We start from the raw sequence: 14,119 nt of genomic DNA on the forward strand, positions 1-14,119 counted from the left end.
TTTAATATGTTATTTGCAATCTCCTGAATCCTAGATTTCTTCATCTTCAATCGCGAGTGGAAGCAACCAGTCCTTATTATGTGGCGTATAAGGTATGTATCCGTGTTTCCAATTTTCTTTTTGCGGCGTTGTTAGTGTCTGGAAGACCTAGCCGCCGCCTCTTCTTAGGGTTTCGGTGATTTCTAACTTATGCATTCATCAATACCTATATTCATTTCTTGAGTGCTTATGTGATATTTTTCAAGATTTGGTGCTTTTTGAAAGATGGGATCCATCACTGTCTTCTCCAAACGATTCAACAAATAGGTAACAATTCTTCAAATATCGATTCATGTTTGATAATGTCGCTTCCTGTTTGATGTTCTCTATCATATGTTCATCTTTAGGTTTTCCGATTAAATTCACGTATTGAAGTAGATTTTGAGCAATTGTCAGAGATGACGTTGTTTGCTGACACTATTACAGTTCAACAATTGGGAGTGATGATTTGGCATACCAGAAAAGTTATAGGACAGATTATTGTTTAAGCTTAAGCAACTTTAAAGGATTGTTATTTGATTTGCGTTCTTCAATTTTGCGTATTCTATTTTGATATTCTTCGTATTTCATCCGACAAGATGGTAAGGGTTTATTAAGGGTTTCTAGCAATGTACTGATTGTGAAGATGAGTTTTTTTCCAGACAACATTCTTCATTCGACAACTAAGGTATGAATTGAATCAGTGGTCTCGAGCTTCTTCTTAGGTCCATGATTGTGATTGATTTTTTTTCACAATCATTTAGATATTGATTATATTATGAATATATTAACCTCATTGGTTTTGAATTTAAGTTTGAATAATATTTAACTATTTAGGTAAATTGTTTTGACTGATTATTTCAATATTTGAATTTTTGAAATTTATATCAATTATGGATACTTATCAAAGTTGTCTAAATTGTAACGTATTTCCAAATTTATCAAGATAACTTATATTAAAGTTTTAATTGCTTCTAAATTTTGTGTTAGTTTCCATAATTTTCGACAATCACATTAATTTTCAAGTTTCTCAGAATTTGTTCTTCTTCTTTTTTTGTAGATCATTCCACTTATTCTGCAGGTATGTAAACTAGATTAGATTGTTATGTATTTTAAATGCTTAATCGCACTTTTTTTTAATCATTTTTCTGTATTTTTGTGTTGCTGATGATGATTTAAATTTTTCGAATCTAATCTTATTAATGGATCTATTCTTGATGTCTTTGAAAGACTGATGCTCTTACTGATTTTTTTTATTTTATTTTTTGTTTTTTCATGATAAACCCTAATTTTTATGCAATTGCAGGAGTCTGAATCTTCTTCGAACACAAGAGGTAAGTTTAATGTTATCGTTTTTTTGGTGTTTTTTGATGTTTTTTGATCCGGTATAATGATAGTTTTCATCATTTATGCTAATCTCTATAATTTTTAAGTTATTTTGTTTTTTTTTTTTTTGGTAAATCAAACTATGATATTTTTTGAAATTTGAAAATCTTTGTTTTTTTACTAATAAATTTTGTATTGTATTAATATGTATTAATGATTCTTTTGTTTTGTTTTTTTATTTTTTCATGGTTAACCCTAAATTTTATGCCACTGCCGGACTATTAAACTTCGTCGGACATGTTAATCAAAAATTTTAGTTTTATTATTTTTTTTCCTATTTTTTATCCGGTATAATGTTTGGTTTCATACTTTATGCTCATTTAATTTTGGCTGTATTTTTTAGTTACTAATAAATTTGGTATTGAATTAATTTCCGGAAAATTTGTAGTATTTCTATAAATAAATTCATTTACGTTTTTTGAAACCCCTCCTTTTGTTTGTTTTGTATATTTTCCCTCTCTTATGAGTTTGTTTCTATGTCGGTTGGTTTTGCTTGGCAAGGTTAGACTTTCCTAATAAGTTTGCTTGATTTACGGGATTGGATATTAGTGATTTGATTTTCAGATTTTAAATTTTAAATTTTGAAGTCAATCATTATTTTAAATTTAAATTTTGAAGTAAACCATTATTGTGTTTGATTTTAAATTTTCAATTTCGAAGTGAATTATTATTTTAAATTTAAATTTGAAAGTTTGCCATTAATGTGTTTGATTTTAAATTTCGAATCTGTAAATTGAATTTAAATTTGAAAGGTTAGACTTTCCTAATAAGTTTGCTTGATTTACGGGATTGGATATTAGTGATTTGATTTTCATATTTTAAATTTTGAAGTCAATCATTATTTTAAATTTAAATTTTGAAGTAAACCATTATTGTGTTTGATTTTAAATTTTGAATGCTTTGAAATCTTGATGTTTTTTATGAGATGCCTTGACTATATTATTTGTAATTTTAGGGATGCTTCGAGTCTTCTTCGACTATTGTTTTTGTACTCGAGTTGCATATCTAATTCAAATTGTGTTTTGTAATTTTAGATGATGAGCTTCTTTCAGACTCCTTCCCCTACAAGGAACTCTTGAATGGGATCCTATGAGAAGTTGAAGGAAAGGTATATCTTGCACCGTTCTTTATCTATATCTATATATCTATATATATTAAATGGGATCCTATGGGAAATTGATCTCTATTCGATTCACTGATGTATATTCTTCTCCTCACCATTTTGTTCCATTAATCAACTCATGTGTGCTCTTGTGTTTGATACCCGATCTTATTCCAGTGATTAATATCCGCTTGAGTAACCCAATCCGAGTCTGATTTTTTTCGTTTTCAGGTAAACTTTCCCGATTTGGGTTTTTTTGCTTTTTCCGCCAAAACCATCCTCCTTAGCTTCTTTAATACGCTTCACTTCACCTCAAAACCCTAATACCCATCTCCTGCATCCAGTTCTTCCTTCTTCATCGATTGATCTTCAAAAACATAGGTATGTTATTTTTCTTTTCCCTCTTTGATTTTTCTTTGTCATTGTTAAACACTATCTATTTCTTCCTTAAACCCTGGATATCATCTATCGACCTTTAATATGTTATTTGCAATCTCCTGAATCCTAGATTTCTTCATCTTCAATCGCGAGTGGAAGCAACCAGTCCTTATTATGTGGCGTATAAGGTATGTATCCGTGTTTCCAATTTTCTTTTTGCGGCGTTGTTGGTGTCTGGAAGACCTAGCCGCCGCCTCTTCTTAGGGTTTCAGTGATTTCTAACTTATGCATTCATCAATACCTATATTCATTTCTTGAGTGCTTCTGTGATATTTTTCAAGATTTGGTGTTTTTTGAAAGATGGGATCCATCACTGTCTTCTCCAAACGATTCAACAAATAGGTAACAATTCTTCAAATATCGATTCATGTTTGATAATGTCGCTTCCTGTTTGATGTTCTCTATCATATGTTCATCTTTAGGTTTTCCGATTAAATTCACGTATTGAAGTAGATTTTGAGCAATTGTCAGAGATGACGTTGTTTGCTGACACTATTACAGTTCAACAATTGGGAGTGATGATTTGGCATACCAGAAAAGTTATAGGACAGATTATTGTTTAAGCTTAAGCAACTTTAAAGGATTGTTATTTGATTTGCGTTCTTCAATTTTGCGTATTCTATTTTGATATTCTTCGTATTTCATCCGACAAGATGGTAAGGGTTTATTAAGGGTTTCTAGCAATGTACTGATTGTGAAGATGAGTTTTTTTCCAGACAACATTCTTCATTCGACAACTAAGGTACGAATTGAATCAGTGGTCTCGAGCTTCTTCTTAGGTCCATGATTGTGATTGATTTTTTTTTCACAATCATTTAGATATTGATTATATTATGAATATATTAACCTCATTGGTTTTGAATTTAAGTTTGAATAATATTTAACTATTTAGGTAAATTGTTTTGACTGATTATTTCAAAATTTGAATTTTTGAAATTTATATCAATTATGGATACTTATCAAAGTTGTCTAAATTGTAACGTATTTCCAAATTTATCAAGATAACTTATATTAAAGTTTTAATTGCTTCTAAATTTTGTGTTAGTTTCCATAATTTTCGACAATCACATTAATTTTCAAGTTTCTCAGAATTTGTTCTTCTTCTTTTTTTGTAGATCATTCCACTTATTCTGCAGGTATGTAAACTAGATTAGATTGTTATGTATTTTAAATGCTTAATCGCACTTTTTTTAATCATTTTTCTGTATTTTTGTGTTGCTGATGATGATTTAAATTTTTCGAATCTAATCTTATTAATGGATCTATTCTTGATGTCTTTGAAAGACTGATGCTCTTACTGATTTTTTTTATTTTATTTTTTGTTTTTTCATTTTAAACCCTAATTTTTATGCAATTGCAGGAGTCTGAATCTCTTCGAACACAAGAGGTAAGTTTAATGTTATCGTTTTTTTGGTGTTTTTTGATCCGGTATAATGATAGTTTTCATCATTTATGCTAATCTCTATAATTTTTAAGTTATTTTGTTTTTTTTTTTTTTTTTTGTAAATCAAACTATGATATTTTTTGAAATTTGAAAATCTTTGTTTTTTTACTAATAAATTTTATATTGTATTAATATGTATTAATGATTCTTTTGTTTTGTTTTTTTTATTTTTTCATGGTTAACCCTAAATTTTATGCCATTGCCGGACTATTAAACTTCGTCGGACATGTTAATCAAAAATTTTAGTTTTATTATTTTTTTTTCCTATTTTTTATCCGGTATAATGTTTGGTTTCATACTTTATGCTCATTTAATTTTGGCTGTATTTTTTAGTTACTAATAAATTTGGTATTGAATTAGTTTCCGGAAAATTTGTAGTGTTTCTATAAATAAATTCATTTACGTTTTTAAAACCCCTCCTTTTGTTTGTTTTATATATTTTCCCTCTCTTATGAGTTTGTTTCTATGTCGGTTGGTTTTGCTTGGCAAGGTTAGACTTTCCTAATAAGTTTGCTTGATTTACGGGATTGGATATTAGTGATTTGATTTTCAGATTTTAAATTTTAAATTTTAAATTTTGAAGTCAATCATTATTTTAAATTTAAATTTTGAAGTAAACCATTATTGTGTTTGATTTTAAATTTTCAATTTCGAAGTGAATTGTTATTTTAAATTTAAATTTGAAAGTTTGCCATTAATGTGTTTGATTTTAAATTTCGAATCTGTAAATTGAATTTAAATTTGAAAGGTTAGACTTTCCTAATAAGTTTGCTTGATTTACGGGATTGGATATTAGTGATTTGATTTTCATATTTTAAATTTTGAAGTCAATCATTATTTTAAATTTAAATTTTGAAGTAAACCATTATTGTGTTTGATTTTAAATTTTGAATGCTTTGAAATCTTGATGTTTTTATGAGAGGCTTTGACTATATTATTTGTAATTTTAGGGATGCTTCGAGTCTTCTTCGACTATTGTTTTTGTACTCGAGTTGCATATCTAATTCAAATTGTGTTCTGTAATTTTAGATGATGAGCTTCTTTCAGACTCCTTCCCCTACAAGGAACTCTTGAATGGGATCCTATGAGAAGTTGAAGGAAAGGTATATCTTGCACCGTTCTTTATCTATATCTATATATCTATATATATTAAATGGGATCCTATGGGAAATTGATCTCTATTCGATTCACTGATGTATATTCTTCTCCTCACCATTTTGTTCCATTAATCAACTCATGTGTGCTCTTATGTTTGATACCCGATCTTATTCCAGTGATTAATATCCGCTTGAGTAACCCAATCCGAGTCTGATTTTTTTCGTTAACGATTCAGGTAAACTTTCCCGATTTGGGTTTTCTGTAAGGCTAATCATCTAAATTAATTTGTTATTTTTATGGTTTACATCCTAAACCCCAGTTTTATAGTATCTCGTGATAATCTTTCTTCGTTTTTTAGAATCTGATCAAATTGGGCCATAATCTGAAGAAATGTGTTTAAGCTACGACAAAGTGTGTATAGCATTATGATTGATATTAGAGTGAATTGCAAGAATTGTCCTTTATCTTTATGCCTCTTTGCAGGCGGTGTCCTTTATGTTTAAAATTGACGAGTTTTGTCCTTTATGTTTAAAAATCAAGCACGTTGTGTCCTTTAGGCCTAACCTAGTCAATTTTTTCAATTAAATCAGATCACAAAAGGGTATTTTAGTCACAGTGCTTTACAGTAAAAAATCTGCAAAGATTTTCACCCTCACTCTCATCCCTTCAAGATCATTGGAACCACCCAAATCAAACCCATATCTGGGTCTTCAATCACTGATAGAATTATAATTGATTTTTTTCTTTTCAACTATCAATTTATTAAATTTGTAACATTCTATGGAATCTTCATCATCAAAGAACAATATAGTTGCAGTAAGAAAAATCAATTTTATATAACAACCTCAAATTCATCATCAAAGAACAATATAGTTGCAGTAAGAAAAATCAATTTTATATAACAACCTCAAATAAATCAATATAGTTGCATCAATCTTCAATCAAATTTTCAAAAACCAATCATCCCTTAAAATCAATAAAATTTCAAAAACCAATAATCCCCTTAAAATCAATATAGCTACACCAATCTTCAATCAAAATTCCAGATCTGATAATAACCATTAAACGCACCCACCACTTGTTTCATCTCATTCGTACCTAGGCGTTTAGGTTACAGGGATTTAGAAAGAGTGCGTGCGTGTTAAGAGATGAAAATCACTCACTAAGCACCAAGATACGCAGGGATGTGCTAAATTTAAGAGATCTGCAATGGTTTCATGGGTTTCACATCTGAAGGAGGTTATCATGGGTTGAAGAGTTCCGATCAAAATGGTGAAGGCGGTTCCAATGTCGGTTACCGGAGTGGTGCTGGTGAATGGTTTAGATGGTGGCCGGAATGGCGGTAGTGAGGCGTTTAATTAAGTCGCCGCCAAAGTGGTGGCCGGCTTGGTGGCCGAATGGAGTTGGAGTTGTGGTGGTGGTGGTGATAGTGGGTGGGTTACGAAGGGTTTACAAAGAAAGAAAAAGGAAGTGTGGTGGCGGCGGTGGAAGGAGGCTGTGGTGGTAGCGGCGGTGGTGGAAGGAGGTGGTGGTGGTAGTGGTGGCGATGGTGGAAGGAGGTTGTGGTGGTGGTGGCGGTTATGGTGGAAACAGGTGGAAGGAGGTTGTGTTGGTGATGAAGGAGGTTGTGGTGGTTGTTGCTTGATTGAAATACAGAGGGAAGGAGAAGGAGGGAGATGGAGGACAGAGGAGGAAAATGGAGTAGAGAGAGAGAATTGTTTTCTTTAATCTTTTTTTTAAAGTGTTTTTTTTTTTAATAAAATAGTTACTTATATATAATTAGTCTCTAAGAGATAAAATGACAAAATTGCCCTCATGTGCAAGGCACATGACAAGATTTAACGAAAAAAACTAACTGGGTTAGGCTCAAAGGGTAAAACGTGCTTGATTTTTAAACATAAAGGATAAAACTCGTCAATTTTAAACATAAAGGACACCGCCTGCAAAGAGGCATAAAGATAAAGGACAATTCTTGCAATTCACTCTTGATATTATAAAAAATAACTATAACAGTTTCTCTTCCTGTAATTTTGTATAACATTATTTATAAAACGATTACAGGTATGATAAAAAAATATAAAAGCTGCTCTTCCTGTCTTTTGTTCGCTTCATGTATCTTCGTTAAATGAATATGTTGGTAAGATCTTCAAAGGGGTCGATGCTTTTCAAACTAAAATAGTGCAAGACATTAAGGAGGCTACTCTCTGGTGGATGATTAACAGATCGATAGGCGTCAATCTCTCAATCTGGTCCATTTTCTCTGGTTTAGACTTTGGTTAGTGTATGTGTATAGATAATTTTTTTAAAGTGATTGGATGTGTAATGGGGTAAGAGTATTTTGGATGCATCTTAGTGTGTTTTTTTGGAAGCTTAACTGTTGTTTGTATGCCTCTTTTGGTGATGAATAAAGTTTGGTTTACTAAAAAAAATGCAATTTCAACCGTTTTTACCTAACGGGTGATTTGCTTTATATTTATCTCTAATTGCTCAAGTAGGTAAACTTTGAAAATTTGTTTAAAGACGGACTTATGATTAGTTTGTTTGTATTTATTTTATATATAGATGTCAAAAGATATTTAGAGGATAACCTGTGATTAACTCGATTAAAATAGGTTGTGATGAAATGAGTCTTTTTTTAAAAATAGGTCTTTTCAAAATTGGTGAGGGTGTGGTATAAATGAAGCTTTTCAAAATCATATTAGATATTACACACTCAGAATAATAATATCGAGGGTTGAATGTATGTGACCCTATAAATATAGAGGTGTACTTTACTTTAATTTTTTTCTATTATAGAAATTCCAATGTGATGGTATTTTTGTTGTTTCCTCTATTATTTTCTCTATATAATATAGAGAGTAGGGTTCGCACGGAAAGTGTGTTTTTCCTAGAAAGTCTAGGAAGCGATCTGGTCCATCCGATTGGTGTGTTTAAGGGTTGAGATTAAATCAATGGCAATCTTGTAATATATGAGTTTAATTAATTGATTGTTTTAAATAAGTAGGGGCAATTTTGTCAATGGCCGTGTTTTAAATCAATTAGATAACCGCCCAGTTCCTAAATTCAAGCGATTTTCCCTCTCTCTCTCTCTCTCTCCAAACCCATCTTGGAAACCCCAATCCCTACCAAAAATAACTACAATCATGGAAGAAGATAACTTTAGAAACGATGGAGAGCACCAGATCAAATTAAAACACTTCTCCATCTCCACCATCTCTTTAGAAACGATGGAGAGCACCAGATCAAATTAAAACACTTCTCCATCTCCACCATCTCCGAGTTCATCATCACCATTCAAATATTGTTGTTATCATCTCCGTTTTCTTAACGATGTGTTTTAACAGCAAGCAAATTAATACAGTTGTGTTTTAGCAGCAAGCAGATTCATACAGTTGTGGTTTAGCATCCAGATTCATACAGATGTGTTTTAACAGCAAGCAGATTCATACAGTTGTGTTTTAACAGCAAACAGATTCATACAGATGTGTTTTAACAACAAGCAGATTCATACAGTTGTGTTTTAGCATTCAGATTCATACAGATGTGTTTTAACAGCAAGCAGATTCATACAGTTGTGTTTTAGCATTAAGATTCATACAGATGTGTTTTAACAGCAAACAGATTCATACTGTTGTGTTTTAACAACAAGCAAATTCATACAGATGTGTTTTAACAGCAAACAGATTCATACAGTTGTGTTTTAGCATTCAGATTCCTACAGTTGTGTTTTAGCATCCAGATTCATACAAATGTGTTTTAACAGCAAGCAGATTCATACAATTGTGTTTTAACAGCAAACAGATTCATACAGTTGTGTTTTAACAGCAAGCAGATTCATACACTTGTGTTTTAGCATTTAGATTCATACTGTTGTGTTTTAACAGCAATCAGATTCATACAGTTGTGTTTTAGCATTCAGATTCATACAGTTGTGTTTTAACAGCAATCAGATTCATACCCTGTGTTTTACCATCTTTATATATCTTTATATTGTGGGATCTATAAAAAAAATTGGCTTTAGCACTGTAAACTGTTAAAACACAGCACCAAGAACATGCTGATAAATTCCAGTAATCTTCTGAACAATGGAATATGCGATGTAATGTGATATGGAATTTTAGTTAATGAACACATTGACTTCCAGATTTGAATTCGAAAATAATAAAAATTCCGAAAATCATGGAATTTTAGTTAATGAAGATACATTCCAAAAATAAAATTAAAATGTGAAATTACATGATAGCCCTTCTACTTAAAATCCCTCAATGACACATGTCCAATTCTTATTCCTTCCTAGACTTTCTAGGAAAAATAGACTTTCCACCCAACTCCTACTCATAATATAGAATAGAGGTTCCAATGTAAATGCTCTAAATATAGACGTTTACTTTACATTCTTGCTTTTGTATGTTTTTATGGCTCTTTACAACAAGAAAAAGTTTAAGAAACCAATTAAAATTTTATGATGGAGAAAAGGAAAAGAGGATCATGTTAAAGTGTTATTTTTATACTTTTATTTGTTATAAATTAAATTTTCCTACCCGGAAAATTTCCGGGTTATAACCTTATTTTTTTCTATAACAGTAAAAGGGATTTATAGCAAATCAAGTGTTGGAGGGTAGCCAACCAGTTGATATCTCTAAGAACCCGTTTGAGTTGTTCTTACACTTAAGTAAGAATCTATTTTTTTCAAATTAATTTCATGTATATAAAACAATAATTAACTCTTTTGAGTTAATTACTGTTTTCGTCCTGTGGTTTGTTAAAAATCACTATTTCAGTCTATTAGTTTAAAAATTGCGATTTCAGTCCGCGTGATTTCACTTTCGTGACCATTTCAGTCCCTGTGGTTTCACTTTCGTAACCATTTCAATCCATTTATTCTAGGGATTTTTACATATTTCCCCCTCTTAAGCTTCCTTATTACGTATTTACCGAAACCAAAAAATCAATTACATATTTCCCCTTTTTTTGAGAAATTACCTTACTACCCTCAGATTAATCAGCGTGTATATCCATTCGTGTATACTGAACGTCTGAACACATCCAAACCCTACAACCGAAGACGTTTCTTCTCCCCCCACAAGTTCGACGTTCATCTTCCCAGGTTTGTTCAAAATCCTTCAGTTCTTCATCGATTGTTCATATATGTTGTACATTTGTTCAAAATCGTTCTAACTTCTTCTTCGATTGTGTTTTTTTTTTCGGTTCATCTGTTCATCGATGAACTGTACTGTTGATGTTCATCGATTACTTGTGTGTTTACTGGTTTGATCGATGGACGATTATAACTGTTCGATCGATTACCTGTGCATATTCAAACTGTACATCGATGATAACTGTTCATCGATCAGAATCGATGTTCATCTTCTTCATCGATTGTAACTGTAATGAACCTCGCTGTTTATAACCACAATTTAAAGAACTTCCTGTTTCTTTGTGCCAAGTTGAATAACTTCGCTGTTTGGTTCATATAAAAAAATTATCTGAAAAAAGTACGATATTAAGTTGTCAAAATCCCATAACTAGCTTAAAGAACTAGACAATTAAAGTAAAAAAATTATATCTTGGTTCATATAAAAAAATTATATCTTATAAACATGAAACTCAGTTTATGCATGTTTATATGCTAGTTACGCGTGCTGAATCGGGCGTCAATTACGCGTACGGCGTCTGTTACGCACTTACGCGTTTTTACTCCGATTACGCGTACTGGAGCCGGAAGACATGTGTTCGACGCCATGTAACACACGTAACCCGGCTCCGGTAAGCGATTTGTGGTTAGACCAGGTGACGAGCCTAAAAAACGACAAAAATGTCCACGATGTGGTGAGTATGGACACCGTGAAAAGACATGCAAAAACTCAGCACCTGAAGATCCTACTCGACAAGCCTCAACAAGTAAAAGGGGACGAGGAAAAAGTACAAAAAAAGACGTGAAAGTAATTAGTCAAAGATGAGCGGTTGATTTCGAATTGGGGTGATAATACATAAATTGGGTAAATATGTAATTATTGATTTTACATATTAGAGTGGGGAAATATGTAAATATTCATTTACTAGTTCATTAAGGGTAAAATAGTCATAAATAAGGGTTATTTTAATGAAAAGGGGAAATATGTAATATATATCAGTTAGGAAGGGGAAATATGTAATTGATTTTTTGGTTTGGGTAAATACGTAATAAAGCAGCTTAGGAGGGGGAAATATGTAAAAAGCCCTTTATTCTATAAGTACAGGGACTGAAATGGTTACGAGGTGGACTGAAATGGTTACGAAAGTGAAACCACAAGGACTGAAATCGCAATTTTTAAACTAATGGACTGAAATAGTGATTTTTAACAAACCACAGGGACGAAAACAGTAATTAACTCTTTTTAATAATCTAGCAATAGAGCTTTAAATTCTAAGTCGTCCTGATTGGAATTGATAATGTCAGAGGATGAGTGCGATAATGGAGTTAAAGAAGACATCATGAAGGTTTAGTTGACAAAAACTTAATTTGTAACGAACATTATGTAGATATACTATTGGGACGTGCTCAATTGTCTCAAAATATTAGGCTTAACAAATCACACTTTAACGCTTCTACGTTTAAATTATTTTATGTGTTTAGTTGGTGTTTAGCCACCCGCGAAGCTCGCGGGGTCTTAGACTAGTAATTAATATTAAAGAGCAAATTTTATATTTATGGTCATTTGAATTTTGAAACGAATTACGGATTTACGTGTGTATAAAGTGTTGTTGCCGTAAATATAAATTCTATATAAAAGTTTTATATAGATTTTATATTCTATAATAAAACCCTAACTTTTATACACCTAGCATGTTATAAATAAAAAATAATAATCATTTAATTTAGTTCAGAAATGATGGTACAATAATTGCATGAATGCTTAGGTGCAACAATGATGAAAATGTGTGTGGGGCTTTTCATTTGGTCACCTGCACAATCTTACACTGGTATGGATATCATGTCATTAAAACGACAACACATGCAAAATAGAGAGTAACTAGTATTAAGGCCCTCGCGTTGTTCGGGGGGTAAAACCATGCAAAGTTGAACCAATGCCACACCATTACCAACTACCAACGACCAACGTCGAAAAACTTTTAAAAACAAAATATATAGAAAAGGAGAAAAATAAAACCGAATGAAAAGCATATGTAAAATCGTTGAACCACGCACACCCATTGCGGCGTGTTAATGTGAAAAAGTTATGCTGAAACGTAAAACATAAAAAAATACCTAAGTCGATCTAGGACCCACGTGTTGCGACGAACTTCTCAAATGGGAAAAAATAGACGAAAAAACTTTGAACCCCACACGCACGTCGCGGCGTGTTAACTCGCAAAATTTTAAACGAAACGTAAAACAAAAAAACTTACTAAAGATGAAAACTATGGGGGCCAAATTTGAAAGTAAAAAAGTGTTGGGGTTAAATTGCAAAAAGTGAAAAGCTTTGTGTTAAAAGTTAAAAAAATTAAAGGGGTTAAATTGCAAAAATTAAATGTTTTGGGTTAGAAGTGAAAAATATTAAAAACTTTTTTGAAACACTCCCTAAACATAGGATACAACAACATGAAGCACATAATTGTTGTTAATTTATAGTATAGAAATGATGAATTTTCTTTAATTTCATTATAAAGTATCATTTTACAAATATATTTTTTTCAAACAAAGTTATGATATTATTTAAGTGTAAAAGCTATGTAAAAATTATGCATAACCTTTTATAATAATTAAAAAAAAAGTGTTACTTATTTTTGCTCTGTTTTCTTATATAGTAAAAACTAGGTTATATACCCGTGAGCTTCACGGGTTATGGGTTGTGTTAAAAAAATCTATATGTATAAAAGTATTTTTTTGTATGATTTATAACCTCATATCTCTTCATACTAAGACCCATGTTTGGCAAACCTTACTAAGAAATATATTGAGTTACAATTTTTTTCAAACAAAACTCTTGATCAAAGTTAACATTATGGTATCATTCAGTTGGAGAACCATAGTTATCTATAAAATAAACAGCTTTTTAAGAAATGAAAACAATAAGCTACTTGGTATGGCTTCTTAGGCACACCGTCGCCTTTATCGTCGAATTAACATGCCTTCCGCTTTGCCTTTCCTTCACAAGCGACCGCTAAATGGCCTACTTGACCACAAATAAAACATTTATCTTGTTGTCCAGGAGTATATACAACCTGAAACATCAAAATAATAGAATATAAATTAAATGTTCTTTGCACATTAATAATATAAACTACTATAGACTACCTCTCTAAGTATTGAAAAATGAACTTCGTGGGTAGCCAAAGCTAACATAATCAAATCCGCATCCTATAGTACGAATCAATTATAAATACAAAAGAAGCAAGAAATATAACTTATGGGGCAAACTAAATATTCAAACATAAAGAATAGAAATGAGTGAAGGACTAAAGGGTAAACTATACCAAACCATATAAGCAATGATGGGCGTTTGGATCAAAACCAGGAAGATTCCTTTGAAGACGAATGTAGGACATTATCTTATGTTCCCCTTCACCCGGAACATTGGCATCGGAAAGAATAACCTTCAAAAACAAATTGAACCCGTGTAAAAACACGGGTAGTTTTTAGAAATTTTACA

The 14,119-nt window shown here is 31.5% G+C and overlaps 1 long non-coding RNA gene across 1 annotated transcript; it reads right to left on the minus strand.

Annotated features, from left to right (window-relative positions):
* Positions 1 to 13,655: 13,655 nt before the first annotated feature.
* LOC110902311 lies at positions 13,656 to 14,060 on the minus strand. The gene is made up of 3 exons (XR_002571058.2): positions 13,944 to 14,060; positions 13,765 to 13,827; positions 13,656 to 13,691 (listed from the first exon to the last, which is right to left on the minus strand). It is a non-coding gene; the product is annotated as an uncharacterized LOC110902311 (long non-coding RNA).
* Between the last annotated feature and the right edge of the window lie 59 nt (positions 14,061 to 14,119).

This window comes from Helianthus annuus, chromosome 2 (assembly GCF_002127325.2).
Source record: "Helianthus annuus cultivar XRQ/B chromosome 2, HanXRQr2.0-SUNRISE, whole genome shotgun sequence".
NCBI classification, from domain to species: Eukaryota; Viridiplantae; Streptophyta; class Magnoliopsida; order Asterales; family Asteraceae; genus Helianthus; species Helianthus annuus.